A 15,337-nucleotide genomic window follows, 5' to 3' on the forward strand; every position below is an offset into this window, starting at 1 on the left:
GTTTTCTATTCCTCAAGATCTGCCATATCCACAATCCCTTAATCTCTTGTAGACAGGATAAGTTTTGAACTGCAGGATTTTTGATGGGTTGGTCTCCGTATGCTTCCCTTGAGGTTCCTGCCAGGGTACAGGAGGCAGCTTCCCTAGGCTGCATATCCCCAATGCTTTGATTTACAGTGAAGGAAACCTCATTTGTTTCTTGAGGACCTCCCCTATAACATGTCTCTTACTTTCTGGAGATTCCCTCTACCCATGTCCATAAGGTGCAGATTACTATTCATTCTCTTGGCCATCTGGGTTGGGGACTTGGCTCTTATGGGGATATGAACTCCACAACAAGATGAACAGAATCAACTAACCTGGACCCTTGGGGTTATCAGAGACCAAACCATCAAACAAGTAACATATACACACCTGACCTAGACCTCCCTACAATATGTAGCAGTTCTATACCTTAGTCTTCACATGTGTCCCAAACACCTGGAGCTAGAGTCTAAACCAAAAGTTGTTGACTATATGTGGGATATAGTCTTTTAACTAGGGTACCAATGGGATAGGAAGTGCATAGACTCACAGAGACTTGAAGTGCTCAGGTGAAAGGAAATTTAGGGTACTCCCCAACTTATCAGAGGACAACTGTGTGGGGGTATAGGAGAAGTATTTTGGGAAGGGATGATGGGAGAATGGTTATGGATGGAAAGTAAAGTCAATAAGAAAAAAATAAAAGAGTTAAAATAAAATATTGATCCTCAAAATCATCTCCCTCCTCTGGTCCTTATTATCACTTTGTTAGCTCTTTTTCTTTAATCCCAGAATCTTGAATTTCAAATTATTCTATTCACTGCACATTGTTTAGATGTATGTCTCTGGTGTATAAGCATCTTCTGAAAAAAAATATATGGGTATAAATAGTGATCTGTCATTAGCACTATTCCTTCTAATGCCTCTGTAGATTTGGATTTGTTGCTAGATATTACTTAAATTTTATCATGGGGTTTCTTTTTTTCTCCATCTATATTAATTGAAAGTTTTACTGAGTATAGTAGTCTGGGCTGGCATATGAGTTCTCTTAAGAGTATGTAGCATATCTCTCCAGGTCATTCTGGCTTTTAGAGTCTCCACTAAGAAGCCAAGTGTAATGCTGATACGTATGTCTTTATATGCTACTTGAACTTTTTCTCTCACAGCTTTCAATAGACTTTCATTGTTCTTTATTGTTACTGTTTTGATTATAATGTTCCACCGAAACTTTCTGTTCTGTTCCAATTTATTTGTTGTTCTCTATGATTTTGGACCAGTATAGGCATCTTTTTCCTTATATTAAATAAACCATCTTCTATGATTAGTAGAAAATATTTAATGTGCAATTGACCTGGTTGTCTTCTCTTCTTCTTCTTCCATTCCTATTCTTTTTGTATTTTGTCTGTTCAAAATATCTTCTATTTTCTGGAGATTTTATGGAATGAGATATTTAGATTTGCATTCCCTTTGACTGATATATCTATTTCTTTTAATATTTTTAACTTTCTGAGGTTTTACCTTACATCTTTGGCAGCCTCCTAGGATATCCTGTTCTGAAGAACAGGTAGGCTCAGTGTACACATTCAAATATTCCATTCTTCTATGTCCAATTAACAACTCTCACTCCCACTTCTATATTAGACACTGTATTGTTTCTATCCATTATTCTTTAAACCATTTTATATGAATGAACTGAGGAAATCCTAGTAGAACACCATACTTTAATACTTCCTATGAATTACCCCCAATCTCTCCAGATCATCCCTATGCCTAACAGTCAGTTCACAGTATCAAGACACACATCTTAATTAGAAATCCTTTGACCACAATTAACAAGACTCCAGAAGAATTTCCTAAAAGGTGAAATCTAGCCAATTGTGTAAGGGGAAAAAGAAGGTTAGAATCAGGTATGGGAGGAGATGAAAGAGATGTACAGATGGTCTGGAAATTGCACAGAGTTGTCTACCAATCAAGAATGGGGAACTTGGAGTAGCAACCAGAAAGCCCCTGATGCCAGGAAAGCAAGAGCCTCCCACTACCCCATGGGAATGACATTAAATGAAATACCCCACAAAGGGGAGGGAGAACCTGTTGAGAACATATACAAAGGTAAGTCATGTCACCCAATTGAGGGATGGGGCCTCCAACCATCTCTAAAACTTTAACAGAGAATTGCTACTATCTAAAAAAATACAGGGACAAAGAATGGAGAGGAGACTGAAGGAAAAGCTATCAATAGACTATCCCACCTGGGGATTGATCCTACATGTAGACACCAAACCTAGACAATATGGAGGATGCCAAGAAGAGACTGCTTATAAGAGCCTGATACAGCTTTCTTCTGAGAAGCTCTGCCAGATCCTGACTAATACAGATGTGGGTATATTTTCACTCTTCCTTTTTTATATGTGTTTACTAGTTTTGTCTCATTCTGTCTAGTTTTGTTTACTAATTTATTTTACTTTATAATATTTGTTTCCTTTTATTTTTAGATTCCCATTTATTTTTAAATGATCTTGATCACAAATGAGTGTAGATTTGAGTGATGTGTTTTGGAAAGGATCCAGAAAGAGTTTTTGGTGAAATAGTAATCAGGATACAGTCTAAGAAAACTGCCTTTTCTATGTTAAAATATTAGTTTAAAAGTTATATGTTTATTTAAAGTCAAACTTCTATGTTCTCATATGCTTACTTGTGAATCCTTAGTTTGCTTACCTCTACCCCTACTACAACTTTCCTCCCTCTTCCTGCATCAAAACAAACTTCAATTATTTGTTCATATCAAAATTCCACTTCTTTCATTCCCATATGGGTTTTAAATCTATTTATTGGTAATTTCTAGTATTTTCAAGCTGTTAGGGTGTAATATCATTTTCACCCACCCTGAACTGTAATTGCTCCTTTTCCTTCTGCTTCCTATTTTTTCCTTTTTTCTTAATTGAAGAAATGTTATTATTATAGTAAAAATATTAATAATCGGGAAATCTGCTCTGATAAGGAACTGAAATATAGTAATGATTATATATTGTCTATCTCCAGTAATCCATAAATTATGAGTCACAAAATTAAAAAAAAAAAAAGACCATACATTCCAGCCTTTCCAGTACTAGGCATTATTGAAAGGACAAGAAATCAACATGTACTTCTTCCCATACATAGGTGAAGAAATATTTACAATATAATATAGAATGAACATATAAATATCTGCCTCTGGCTCTTTCAGCTGCATGTTGGGCCTTTTGGAGGTCAGTCATGATAGGTCCCTGTTCTTAAGCACACAATAACATCAGTTATACTGTCAGTCCTTGGGGTCTCATCTTGAGTTGGATGCCAACTTGGGTCTGGAACTGGACTTTCTTTTTCTCAAGGTCTTCTCCATATTTGTTCCTGCAGTTCTTTCAGACAGGAACAGTTCTGAGTCAGATTTCCTTATTATGGGATGGGAACCTCATCCATCTGCTTGATGCCCCACTTTTCTACTGGAAGTGGAGTCTACAAGTCCCTTCTCCCCACTGTTGGGCATTTAATCTAAGATCCCTCACTTTGAGTTATGAGAGTCTCTCACCTCCCAGGTCTCTAGTACATTTTAAAGGCTCTAACCACCTCCCATGTTTGCCTGTTGTAAATCTTTCTGCTGTCCTTCATTGCTTCAGTTCTGTTTTTCCCAACCAATACTTGTTCATGTTACTCTCTTCATGTTACTGTCCTCTTTACCATCCAGATCTCTCTGTTCTCCCCCCTGCCCCCGATTGCTTACTTCTCCCTCCCAAGTGGGATTGAGTCATACTTATTTTGGCCCTTCTGCTTGTTAACCTTATTGAGTTCTATGGATAGCATCCTGGGTAGTATGGATATTTTTTTTTTGGATAATATCCACTTATTATTGAGTATATAGCATACATGTATTTTTGGGTCTAAGTTTCCTTACTCAGGAATATTTTCTAGTTTGATATGTTTACTGGTAAATCTCAAGCATATTGTATATTTATAGGTATCAATTTCTTTAGGTTGCAAACATTTTATTCTATGATTTTGTTGAAAATATTTCTTGAGTCAAGGCAAAGGGACTCCAGGATTAACATTTTATTTGGATGATGCAATATTTTGTTTTGTTTTGTTTTGTTTTTGTTTTATTGGGACTGGATTTCTCTGTATAGCCCTGGTTGTCGTGGAACTCACTTTGTAAACCAGGCTAGCTTTGAACTCAGAAATGCACCTGCCTCTGCCTCCCAAGTGCAGGGATTAAAGGTGTGTGCCACCACACCCAGCTAACATTTTTTTTCTATTTTATTTTTTACACCTCAATTTCCCTTACACATTTTCAATGTTCTATTGGTGATTCTTTTTGTTTGTTTGTTTGTTTTGTTTGTTGTTGTTGTTGTTGTTGTTCGAGACAGGGTTTCTCAAGTACCACCAGCATAAAGCAAGTGTATTTTACACTATAATGGCCTTGGCCTTCCACTCAATCATCTAAATACCTAGCACACCAAGAGGCAAAGAACCCCAAATACTCTACGCCTTCCACTCAATATACTGAAACTACTTTTCTTAATGCTTATTATATTCCCAAATATTCAATATTCTTCAAAGCCTTGTGTATATTCATGCTTTCAGCACCCCCTTACTGTGGCTGCAAGGTTATGTGCCTTCCTCTGAAGCTGATGCAATCCTGAGGAGAAATGTAGATTTTATCCTTGTGACTTGGCTCTTCACTGGATCATTTAGATCAAATAACTTATCTAAATATTAAAGTGACATATTTCCTCATCTTATCAATCATCAGATTCAAGAACATCAGCTTCTTTGAGCTTCCTAAGCACCTTAACCCATTTGAAGTCATAGTAGAACATACCTATGTAGAATGCATTCACATAGAAAAGGAAAATATATATATATTCGTATTTTGCAATGTCTTATCTGAAAGCTAGGTTAGTAAATAACTTGAAAAATAGCAAAAAAAAAAAAAAAAACCCAAAAACTTGTTTTAATTACTGTCTTGACTTCCTACAATGGCAACTAGTAATATGAAATTGTAAAAAGCATAAAGCTGATTCTTCTGATATTTCCTTTATGCTCAATTTATCAAGGCTTAAACAAACCAAACAAACAGAAGGAAAAAGTCCCAAAGGCCTCTATCAGAGTCTGAGATTGCCTCTTCTCCATATTAGAAGTCCAACAGGGACATTAAGCTATACCACCTTAACATATATCCCATGAATCTAGCTCAGACCCATGCATACTCACTGATTATTGTGATTTAACCCTTTGAAGTTCACTGAGCATAGGTATTAGAGTTTGTAGGCTGTTTACTTGTGGTCTCCTTGACCATTCTGGAAGTTACAATGGTTTCTTTATGTTTTTGCATATTCTACAATTTCCATATTATATTTAGCCTGTCTGCATCAGTTTAGCATCTCTTCATCTTTATAAAGCTTCTGTAATGAAAATTAAGATAGGCACCAATTTTCGGTGAGTATAGTAGAATATCATTGGTAATAATTATTTTCATTTTTGTTTATTCATGGTAGTTTATGTAGTATGTCTTAGGTATATCCACCCTTGGATTTCTAGCTCAATAGCAATATCAATGATAAGTTCCCTGTTGTGGCTCAGATTGCATGATGGACCAGTCATTGCTTAGTGACTCCCAGGATGTCTCTGCCACATTTATTCTAGTGCATGTTATAGGCAGGACAAATTATTCATCTGTAAAGTATTTTCAAAATTACTGATTAATAGGAGAGGGCCTAATCCTTTGTGTTTTATTCTATCCCTAGGAAGTTTGTTATGGTTTACATGAAATCAGACTGCTCAAACAAAGGGAATGCATACCACTTAACATCATATCTTTGCATTCTGCAATAGCCCCTCCCACCATAATCTAGTCCTATCTGAAATCTGTTCTGTTTTTCATAGATGATATAAAGTGAAGGAAAAATCTAAGGCAACTAATGAACTCTTTCTTGCCAAATTTGTTTTTGGGGTTTATGGAGTCTCTTAGGAGGAATAGAATCCCTAGAAGAAGGTACAAATATGGTTCAAATTGTTCTTGCTTGGCCTTGGGTATGTGAAACCTTTTTGCCTTGGAAATTTTATTGTAAATAATAAATTATGATTTGTTAGCTGACAAAGGTGGGTCTTCTTGTTCTGTCAGTTCAGTATACACTTATTATTTTCCTCCTTACTTTTCCTCAAGAAGCAAATTTTTCCTAAGAAATCCAAAATCCAAATTAGACACACACAGAAGTGTGCTTAACAAATTTCCTAGAAGTGTCTTAATTAGGTCATTCTTCTCCCTATAAGTATTTATTACATTAAATAATTTTAATCAAATATCCCTAAGGTTTACTTAATGACTTGAAGGAAGTGACAAAAATGAAAATAAATACTAATGTTGAATCAAAAGATTATGGAGTAATGGTGAATGAAAATAATTTTTTCAAACAGTTTAAAATCAGGAGAGATAATGACTATTTTGTGCTTTCAATGAAAACAAACAAAAATCAGTAAGTATAAATTGAGAAGATTGTATTTGACGCGTTATATAAAAATTAAATTTTAATCAAAATGTCTTGCTTTGCTACCACTTTTTAGATACACAGAAAATGGCATACTGTAGATTCCTATATGAATGCATTTCATTTATTCCATTACATTAATCTTTCTGATTCAAAATAATCATGTTACATGATATTACGGTGTTTCTAGACAAACAAAAGAAATTCAAATTCATAACTAAGGAACTATGTGTTAATAGTGGTCATCATATTTTTCCTTGTTTACATAGCTGCACTGTTCTTTATAACACATAACAAGCAAAAGAAATAATTTTTGTTGTGAAGGATAGAATAACTTTTGAATGGAATTAACTGTGTCCCAAAAGGAATTCAAACTTTTCCTGTTTTCTGAATTAACTCTTCAGTTAAACTTCTATATTCTTCAAAGTCCATTGTGTATAAACTATACAGTAACATCAGAGGTTGCAGTATGATATATGCTGTTATTCCAGGTTGTAACAGAAATGAATCATAAAAATAAATAAATACACAGCCCTTGTGTGTGGGGTATTCAACAGTACTATTTTGTATTTAACCTAAGAAAGATAAACTAGTGATACATACATAGTCTATACTTTCTGAGAAGTTCACCTCTACTCCATAAAGCATTCATTTAAAGATTTCATTTTTGACAATAAACAGTTATATAGGAATAATAAACACCAAGACTTTTTAATATAAAAAATAAGTGAGATTTTTTTTCAGCAGGTACTTAGGATAAAAAAGAGTGGAGGCAAGTCACACTCTATTCAATTCTCACAAACCAGAAACTGATCATATAAACTTATGTTTATATGTTGTCAATTGTCATGAAATCTTTGAGAACATCAGAAAGGCAAGGGAACACTACAGTAAATATAAAAACCTGGACAAAATTCAGCTGCATTTAGTAACACACTTATAATGGGCACAAAAATTGTGAACTAAAATACTAGACACAGAAATTTAAAATAGGAATGAATCCAATATCCCATCTCTTGCTTGACAAAAGTAAGAAAGTAAAATCTTGACGAGCAAATAAAAGTAGTAGATTGTTGACACAAAAATCATACATGATTAAATGATTCAAGGTTGCTATCCAATGTTAATATCTTAAATATTCTGGTGCTCAAGAAGCATAACCAAAGAGAAATGTTTCAATCAAAACACTTCGCTGGGAAAAGCAGCCAATGAACATCAACCACATCTGCTTTGAAAACACTAAAGTCCCAACTCACACTAATGAAAGATAGAGACCTGGAGAACTTCAGAAGCACAGGATCCTGCAACAGGAGCTGAATGGAGTGAAAGACTAGGAAACAAACAGTTGAAGCTAACACTGTGGAGCATGAAAGTAAGTTCCCACATAAGAGGACCATGGTAACGAAGTTAAGATGCCATAGGACACAGACATATCAGAGCCTCAGTCTTTAAAATATACAGGAATGTTATGAAATGGCCCAGCAATCTTTACAAATAAACTGGTCAGGCAGGAAGCAATATAAATCTATAAAACATTCTGATAGCTAAATAACTCAATTTCAATGCATTTCCTCAACTGCCCGTAATAGGAAAAAAAAAACAAAAACAAAAACATTTGCTTAAATTGTGATAAGAAAGAAAGGCCTGTTACACAATTACTTATTGACAGATCCACCAAGTAGAAACACAAATGTCATTGCTCTGAAGTTACAGGCAATGAGTGTATCAGGATTATTTTTAGGTCATATGTTGTTATTTGTGTATTTTGAGTAAGAGCAAGGAAAAGACATTATAGTTATCAATGGAGAGGTTATAAATTAAGTTTTAGCCATGGATGGTAGTGAAAAGACAGGCAGTTATTAGAAAGAAAACATCATTGTGTATAGGGAAAGATTAGAAGAAAGAAAAGGGGTAAATGGTGTAACAAATATAAAATATACTAGATGTTTGCTAGTAATGACAGCATTGTCTCTGAGCGAGATAACAATCTGAAACAAATTACAAGCTTAAAAATTAAACAAGCCAATATACACACAGTATAAAGAGGAAGGTACAAGGTAAGCAATTTCTATGAATTTCAGAAGGAACACTAATGCATCCAAACTACAAGTCTTCTAGTAACATCTAAAGATTTTGTATTTGTAAGTGCTTGAAAGTAGACATTGTGTACAATGAGCAGAGTTTGTTTAAATATTTAATTGAATATGAATATATCCATCTCTCAAAACATGTACTGAGTGAACTTAAATTCAATTGATTACTTTTGTTTATACATTTTATTGAAGGACTAGATTGAAATTTGATTCAAATATTCAAAAAGATGACATAATTACACTTGCTCTTCTGAAATATTTTCTGAGGTTTTTGAATGTTCCTGTCTATATAATCACATTCCTGGTATGATGCTTCATGTGGAATACAGAAAAGCAAATAATAGAGAGTAGCAAATACATAATAGTACCCTTTGAAAACAAGTGTCAAATATTTGCAATTTATTTCTTTGCATATTTATATTTTGAACACATTGTAACAAACATGTGCAGGAAGAAACAAGGATTTGATCTGTCTTTGCAAATACCACTAAGAGTTCAGGAAAGTCCTTTATATAACACCTTATATAAAGGTTATGTTACCTTATATAACACCTCAATTGGAGACAAATTTTGCGCAATCATACTACTGTGGCAATACATGGCATCTCTTCACTTATAAGACTGTGAAAGTACTTGCTACACTTACTTGTGTTGGAGGGCATAAGTTCAAATAGTATTTTGGTTACTCTTTGTGTCCCATGCACTGTTTGCTTCAACTAAGACATCTTCTTTGATTACTTTCAGACATGAATTCTGTCCCAGTCATGTTGTTTTCCATAAGTATTCTGCTAGCAGCAATGCTCACTGAAGGAAGGGTAAGTTAAAATGGATAATGATCTTAGATCTTCCTATCAACTTTGTGAAATTCCACACTACTTGAGAGTAGTAAAATCCAAATGCTCAAGGTGACAACATTATTCGGGAGTCTTGGAGCACTTAAGGAGGCTATAGTTATAAGTGTGTAAGTTTACACTCTTCAAACTGGCTTGTTACTTCCTACCATTGACAAGTGGCAAATGGACTCTTAAAAATGGAGATGTGCTACAAATATATTGCACATACCAGTAATCAAAGAATATATTAATGGTAGTGAAGTAACTATCACTTCAAAAGCATGAAGATTTAAGTTCAGATATGAAAGATGTCTTCTGTCGGAATGTTCCCAATATGGAATGTGATATACAATGACAGAAAATTCCTTCTGTGTACATTAATGTTATTTTAAATAAAGCTGATTGTGAGGACCAATAGAAAAATTTTATCATATAAAGTCTATTCAATCTCAAGAGATAAATATACCCTTCCATGCACTGTTGCCTACAGATGATTTTGTTAATTTAATTGCTAAATAAATGTTCATACAATATGAACTTTGTTGATGGTATGTTTTGTATTTTATTTTTAGTAATACAATATTTCCTGATAATAAAGATTACATTGACATTCTTCAAAAATAATTAATTTTTTAATTAAATTATTTATTAATTTGAATTCCAAATGTTTTCCCCACTCCTGATTCTTCTTCCCCAAATTCTTCACACCATCCCCCTCTTATTTTACTTTGAGAGAGAGTTCTTACCCCCACAACCAGCTTACCCTGCAAGGATCCCTCTTCCTTGGGACATCAAGGCTCTATAGGATTAAGCACAACTATCCCATTGAGGTCAGAAAAGGCAGTGCTCTGATACATATGTACAAGGGAATACGTATCAGTCCATATATGCTCTTTCCTGCCTGCTTAGTCTCTGGCAGCTCTGAGGAGTCTGGGTTAACTATTATGGTTATCCTTTCTATGGGACTGCAATAATCCCTTTTCAGCTACTTCACTCCTAACTCTTCCATAAGGGTCCTGTCCTCAGTCTAATGGTTGCCTGTAAGTATTTGCATCAATCTCAGTCAATTATTAGAAGAAACTCTCAGAGGAAAGTCATGCTAGGATCCTGTCTGTAAGCACAGCATGGGATCAATAATAGTATCAGGGATTGGTACCTGTCCAAAGAAACTAAAATACTTTTTTTTTCTGTTGAAATATTTGAAATTTGTGTGTTGAGAAGCATTGGAAATTTTGCTCCAAAGTTGTAATAGTCCTTTTAGAATAATGGGTAAAAATCTTAATCCTGGACTCAGTTTAAACCTCTCTTAATTTGGATGATAGGAGGTCAGTTCCACTTTATAAATCTAGAATAAATCATGAGATCACAAATATTTCTCATCTTATTGTATCTCAATCAAAACTTATTAGTTAGGTTTTGGGTTTTCTATTGTAAATCCTGTTATAAAAATTATATCTATTCCAGGGTCTCACACAAACTCAGAAGGAATCCATCTTTTCTGCTGAACACAAGTCAGATCTCAAGAGTTACTTGGAAATGTTAGTTTGTCGACGTTTAAGAGATGTCCCGGAATCTGTTATCCATATCTCTAAAGTCTCCAAAGAAATACTACCTGATGACTTGCTCAGTACTTATCTTTTAGAACTTTTGGTTTGCTTTGATAAAGATAAACTTGTCCAATCCAAGGGAATAGTGTTTAACACCATAAAACGCCTTTTGACAAATACTTGAAATTAATGAGCAGTGATGTGTTTTTCCAATAAACTAGAAACATACTAGTATACTAACAACTGACCCTTCATTATTCTCTATACTATTTACTTAAAAACAGAACCATGAAGAATGGAGACTGTAATATATTCAATAAACAAAGGATTAGTCTTTCCACTTAGGGCAGAAAAAAAAGTGTTCTGAGAAAGCTGTGGATGTGCCGTGAGGTTTCATCATCAGTTCAATATTAATATTCTAATACTCCATTCCTTCTAATATCATTGTGTGTCCATGTTCCTAATGTGGCAAATATTTACTATAACTGTTCATTTTGTGCTGACCCCCTAAATATGAAGCTATTCTCATTGCGACTCCATGTGTATACATTTCTAAATGTTTTAAATTATAATATAAACATCTGATATTCATGATATATGATACTCAACCCCTGTAGAGTGGAAATTAGACCCCAAAACGTGTTGCTACCAACAGGGCAACAAACTCTGCCATAAATTAACATGTCATTTCTTGGCAGGATTTCCAGTAAACTCATCATGGACCACCCCCCCACACACACACTTCCTTATGATATGCTGAACATATTAAAATAATGATGTGCTATACTTCAGACTATTACACCTGTGGTCATATAATAGTAAACACTAATTATGGGTTTTATTTTTCTTTTATGTTACTGTTGGATAATTTTATCTAACTATAGGATACATTTTGACCATATGCATATTTCAGAATCTTGCATTTCTTTATGTGCTCCTTTTATTCGGCTGTTATTTGTGACAGGTTGTGTTTAACCTAGCCATGTTTATTATCGGATCCATGGAACAAATGCAAATCACCAGTGGCTAGGCCCCTGAAGATAATGATTCCCCATGTTATAAAAGATGGGTAACGCCAGTGCTTTCCTAGACAACAGCCACTTCCCATGAGACCCTTCTCTGTCTGTGCCTGAATGTTGAGAAGCCTAGTCTTCTTTAGGTCCCTTTTCTAGGAAATACATGTCTATGTCTCCATGTAAAAAACAATAGTAAGTTTGGAGCGTGTGTTCATATTCATTCAAGCCAGTTATTTTAAAAATTCAATATGAGGTTGGTAATTTACTGTCCTTACATAACATTTCAAAATGGTTAGAAACCCCTCTCCCCAAGTACTAGAGGGATGACATGGATGTTTTCTACTACACATACCGTGTGTAAACATCATGGAGCATTTGAGAGAAGCATTGAAAGTATTAAACTTTTTCCGACAGAATTGATCACCTTGATACTCAGATCACAGTAATTTGTCAAAGCAGATGTAAGATTTTCAGTCTGTTTGATTCCCATGGAGCTTGCGTTGGTGTTCATTGCTGTCTGGATGAATTACTGTCTATATCTTCTACCTAATTCTCAGATAGTGATTTGCAATGATGTAATGATTTTTTTAATTGGCTTCAGTTTGTTCATCTTGTCATGGCAGTGTATCATCCAGTAAACATCTGATACAGAAAAAAAGTTAGTGAAATCTCCTTTTTACTTTTGTATTTTTTTTTCTCAGAGGAAAGCATTTATTTCACTTACATTAATGGCTACTTCATCATTGAAAGCAATTAGGGTAGGAACCATGGAGCCAGAAAATGATGTAAAGACTTTGGAGGAAGACTTATGATTTCTTCCTCATGGCTTACTCAGCATGATTTGAATGTGTGCACGTGTGTGTGTGTGTGTGTGTGTGTGTGTGTATGTGTGTGTGTGTGTGTGTGTGTGTGTGTGTGTGGTGTTCATGTGTGTTTCTGCTTATTATTTTATTTATTCACTTACATTATGTACCCTGACCTCTTCTTTATGACCTTTTCCCACAATCTTTAGCTCCTCTTCATTCCCTTCTCCTCTGAGTGTGTGAGCACTCCATTGGGGATCACCTCACTCTGGCACACCAAATATCTGTGAAACTAAGTGCATTGTTTTCTCACTGAGGCTAGACAATGCAGTTCAACTAGAAGAACATATCCCATATAGAGACAACACGTTGTGGTATAGCCTCCATTCCAGTTGTCTGGTACCCAAATGAAGACCAAGCTGTATATCTGCTAAATATGTGTGACACAGCATAGGTCTAACATGGGTATTGTCATTCAGTATCTGAAAACACCAACTGTCCAGGTTAGTTGCAGCAGTTGTTCTTCCTGTGTTGTTCCTAACCCCCTAAAGTCATGATCCTTCTTCCTCTTCTTCCATAAGTTTACCCGAGAACCATCTACAGTTTGGCTATGTGTGTCAGTATCTGTCTGAGTTAAATACTGGGAGGAGCCTCACATTGGAAAGCCACGCTAGACTCCTGTCTGCAAGTGTAATGGAGTATCATCAATAGTGTCAGGGATTGGTGCTTGCCCATTAGATGGGTTGAAAATTGGGCTGACTATTTAATGTTTAATTCCCTTAAACTGAGATCCATCCAGTGTCCTGAATTTCTTGTAGAAAGCATTAATTTTGTGTTGAAAGTTTTGTGGGTTAGTTGGTGTCCCATCACTCAATTGTGACTCATGCTTGATTATATGAGGTGGTCTCTTCAGGTTCCATATCCCCAATTCTGTGACTCACAATTAAAGACACACACACATTGATTCTTAGTTGCTTCTCTTATCCCAGGTCCCTGACTCTTTCTGTAGATGTCCCTTACTCCCCTCCGACCCCAATCCTGTCATTTTCAGAGTCCCATTCATTCTCAAGCCCATGTGACTATTTCTCTTGTCCCTCCCCACACCTGATCCTGAACTCCACCATTCCGCTCTCCATTCTCTGTTCCACTCATTCCCATCCTTCATCTGGATCTTATGACTATTTTATTCCCCTCCTAAGTATCATTCAATCATCTTTACTTGGGCCTTCCTTTTAATTTAGATTCCTTGGAGTTGTCAAGTCAAGTATAGCACAGATATTTTCTACTTTAAAGGTAATTTCTACTTATGAGTGAGAATATATCATGCATGTTTTTTGGGACTTGGATACTTCCCTCAGAATGATATTTTCAAGTTCCATCCATTTACCTGCAAAATTCATAGTGTCTTAGGTTTTCATAGCTGAGTTTTATTTCATTGTGTATATGTATAATATTTTCTTTATATATTCTTCAGTGGAGGGGCAAAAAGGATGTTTCCAGTTCTTGGCTATTAGAAATCAAGTTACTATGAACATAGTTGAGTGAATGTCTTTATAGAACTATAGAGAATTTGTTGGGTATATGCCATAAGAGTATCATAGCTGTGTTTTGTGATAGATCTATTATCAGTTCTTTTCTGAAAAATGGCCAAATTGATTTTCAAAGTTGTACAAGTTTGCACTCCCACAAGCAATAAACGAGTGTTCTCTCTACTCCAGGTGTGCTATCAATTGAGTTGTTGATATTAGCCATCCTGACTAGTTGAAGATCTGATCTCAGAGTTGTTCTTATTTCATTTTATATTTATTTTATTTTATTTTATTTTATTTTATTTTATTTTATTTTATTCTATCTATCTATTTATCTATCTATCTATCTATCTATTTATTTATTAGGGTGCCTCCAGAAAATCTAGTAAACAGGGTGATAAAACTTTCATTAAAGTGACTTTAAGTATATTCAACAATTGTATGTATTCTTGTGTGTTTCTGTGTTTATCAACATGCATAGCTGTTTGTTGATATATAGAGGTCAATACTTGAAATCACCTGTATTCCACTATTAGAGTCCATCTTGTTTATTTACATAGGGACACACATTAAAACTAGAACTTACTGATTCCCATACTAGGTGGCACAAAAGTTACTGAATTAACCTTGTTCAAACTCTGAGTGGTGAGACAGTAAACATGGCAATATGCCTGCCTTTTCACATAGGTCCTAGTTATCCAAACGTTAAGTCGATTCTTGCCTGACAGATATCTTACTCATGGACCATCTTCAAAACTCCAATGTTTTTATTTTTCTTATTAACCTTTCAGTATTTTTTAAATAAGTGTAGTATCTGCTTTATTTGACTCACCTTCATATATTCATTTATACTAGTCATTAAAATTCTATTAACCAAGTAAACAAAAATATGCAAACATTTACTTGTGCCAGCCTTGACTCTGATAAAAATGATATGTAAGCTATAGGACTTTACTGACCTGTCAGTTGTGTGTGAG

Source organism: Mus musculus, chromosome 17, assembly GCF_000001635.26.
Source record: "Mus musculus strain C57BL/6J chromosome 17, GRCm38.p6 C57BL/6J".
In the NCBI taxonomy this organism is placed as follows: Eukaryota; Metazoa; Chordata; class Mammalia; order Rodentia; family Muridae; genus Mus; species Mus musculus.